Raw genomic sequence first — 3,148 nt, 5'->3', positions numbered from 1 at the left:
CTCAAGAAATCTTCACAGAGGTTGAAAAAACCATCATTTGCTACGAGGAAGAGCTCGATGCTCAGCGCAGAATGATGGGGATCGACTGGAAACCACAAATTAAGCTACACAGAGTCGGTTCGGAGCTGTAGAGACAAAGTTCTGGTAGGTCTGGATAAATGTGCTGATGTTTTCATAGCAGACAGAGATCCGTCAGCGGCGATAGTTGCTGCAGCTCCAGCTGCTGCAGCTCCAGCTGCTGCTGAACGGGGCTGAACTGGAACTGTTTTAGCTGCTAGCTCTGATGCTACAGAGGTTGTTAGTTTTGTAGCTCTGGACAAAAAGTTGCAACACAATCAGAAAATTTGTTTACTTGTCTCTGAAAACCAGATGGAGATCGTTCAAGCCCCGTGACTAAATATATAATTCCAAGTATTATCAGTGATGGAAATTCTTTATAATCTCATTGTGTGAGCAGTACGCAATTATCCTACAAAATAATTGCATACTGCTCACACACCTCCAGGTCTGAATACTGCAGTGAAAGTTATGAGGAAGGAGAGTGGGAGAAGAAGGATGAACTGTGTTTTTTTTTTCCATAGGGGCACATAACATACGTATGAAACAAAAACGTTCAATATTTCATTGTTTCTTATAATAATTGAGCTACAGAGACATTTGCAGGTCTGGAGCTGCAGAAGTTGCACAGTCCTGATCTAGCAGAGCAAAGCTGTAATCCTGTCGCAATCCAGCTGATGCTACAAGTGCAAAACCCTCATTTTTAGATTGAATATTAATGCATTTTAATGTGTATTTTTGCCAACTTGGAAATATGTTCACAGAGCAAGAAAACAGTTTTTAACAGTTAAGTATTGAAATAATTGTCACTCTGCTGAACATGTGATTAAATCACATTTTGCTCTGTATTCAACAAGGTGAATTGTTGAATACAATTCACCTTGTATTCAAGGTGAATACAAGGTGAATTGTATTCACCTTGCGTAAATCATTCAGAATTTGGTGCGAACAGGTGACTATGAGCTGAAAGATGACTGTACAGCTTCCAGTATGAAACAAATTATTTTGTACTGGAAGCCATCTGGAAAACTGGACTATGTGCCACGTCAGCTGAGGGTAAACGCAAAGAGAAGTAGCGCTCATCAGTGAACAAGTCTCTTCCAATGGCTTTTGAAACGTCTCCAGCAAGATGCCAGGTGTTTCTCACTCTTTCAGAAAGTTACTGAACTGGAGCGTAAAAATATTAATGCTACRTAGGCCACAGGACACGGAGAACTGCATGGACACCGTGGTGATTGGCCRGACTCAGACGGTGACCGCTGCACAGCTAACTGAAACTATACCTGTAGAGGTTGAGAGACAATGCATGAGTTCCACCCCTGCTCCTGTGGTTCAGTGTGGTCAGTGATCCTACAGCCATTGGCTCACTGTCGGCCATTGACAACTTGGGTCCATCGGGGGACTCCAGTCAAACACACTGGCTTCAGCGCGGGGCAAGACCCAAGCAGAAGACCCAAAGCAGCAGAGCTTTTATCATGAGTAAAAGCTCTGCTGCTCGAGTGCTAAACACGACCTGAAGGCAGGCTCACATCACATCTGTTTTAAAATCGTTGCTTTATCTCCTAGTATGTATCAGGATTTATTTTAAGATTCTTTAACTGGTTTTTTTAAATGGCTTAAGGATCTTGGACCATCTTATGTTGCAGAACTGCTATTACCTTATGAATCCCTGTAGACCCTCTGACTCCAGACTATTAACAATTCCCAGAGTCAAAACACACAGTTAAGGTGAGGCTTCTTTCACAGTATTGTGAAATCTGTTTGTGGAACGGTCTGCCAGAGAACCTGAGGGCCCCAGAAAACATTGCTGTCTTCAAGACACATCTTTTTAATTGCATTTCTTGAATTGAATCATTTCTGCTTAGTCTGTGCATTTTCCACGCAGTTGTGTGTGTTATTTCCATGTGGTGTTGGGGTAGGTAATTGTTTTGTTTTTTTATTGACCTGTACAACACTTTGAGCTGCTTTTAGTATGAAGGGTGCTTTATACATAAAATTGATTGATTAAAGTTATAACAAAACACATTTGAACAGTCAAATATCTCCAGCAATGACTTTGGAAAGCAAAAATACCTATAATGTACATTTAAAGTCTATTTTTGGTTGTAACATCTCCAGGGAGACCTGGAGATGTTTTAACCCGCACCACCATCTCCCTCAATGTGTGATGTCGAGATAAACTCATCCAGCCTCATCTCTCACATTTCTAGTTACCAATCTAAATGCACAGTCGGAGCAGTAATTAATAGGTTTACATTTCAGGCAAGTCTTTCCAGGATTTTCTTGGATCCGCTTCCTTTTGAACATCAACACGTCTGCCTTATTAAAGAATGTCCTCTTCTCTTTCTTCTTTTGAACCGTAGTTTAGTGAAACAAGTCTCAATGTCTCATCACATTTATAATCCAGAGAACCAGAATGCCATGGTTTACTGATTAAAGTTACCACACAGTCTGATCAACTTTAAAAGGTCAAGTTACAAGTGCAATTAAGGACAATTTGTCTTAAGGTAAGACGATTTCTCTACTGTATGACTATCCAAGAATTAAACATTTAATTGTAAAAAAAAACAAAAAACTTCGTATAAAACTGTACTTATGGATTAAAAGATGTTTGCCACAGCTGTAATTTAGTGTGGTGGACACTTTCCCTGCTTTTCAGGTAACTCTACAAACTAATTTTAGATTAACTGTATGATGCCTACAGACCAGAATCTCCAGGACAAAGCAGGCTGATCCATGAGATGGTCATCAATTAAATTATATTAATGATGTCATTCTTTGTTCCCACAGACCTCCAACAGCCAAGTGTCTCCAATGAGGAGGAAGCTTCTGCCATCCAACAAGTCTGGAGCCTGGCAAGTAGGTCCAGTCAGGACCAGAAAGAAGCAGAACATCAGTGGACTGAAGAGGAACAGATGGAACCAGAACCTAAATGGATTAAAAAAGAAGAGGAGGAACCAGAACCTACACTGTTTAAACATGAGGAAATAGAATATCCACTAACATCCATAAAAAAAGAGGAACTAGTTTCTTCAGTGCTTCAACATGAACAGCAGCCACCAGAACATTTACCAACTGGACAGGACCAGAA

The 3,148-nt window shown here is 40.5% G+C and overlaps 1 protein-coding gene across 1 annotated transcript in view; it reads left to right on the top strand.

Moving 5' to 3' along the window:
- Positions 1-3,148, top strand: part of LOC103479994 (golgin subfamily A member 6-like protein 6) — a 44,763-nt gene that overhangs the window by 7,786 nt on the left and 33,829 nt on the right. The window lies entirely within an intron of this gene.

The sequence above is a fragment of the Poecilia reticulata genome, linkage group LG17, assembly GCF_000633615.1.
Source record: "Poecilia reticulata strain Guanapo linkage group LG17, Guppy_female_1.0+MT, whole genome shotgun sequence".
NCBI classification, from domain to species: Eukaryota; Metazoa; Chordata; class Actinopteri; order Cyprinodontiformes; family Poeciliidae; genus Poecilia; species Poecilia reticulata.
This window is presented reverse-complemented; position numbering and strand designations above follow the sequence as displayed.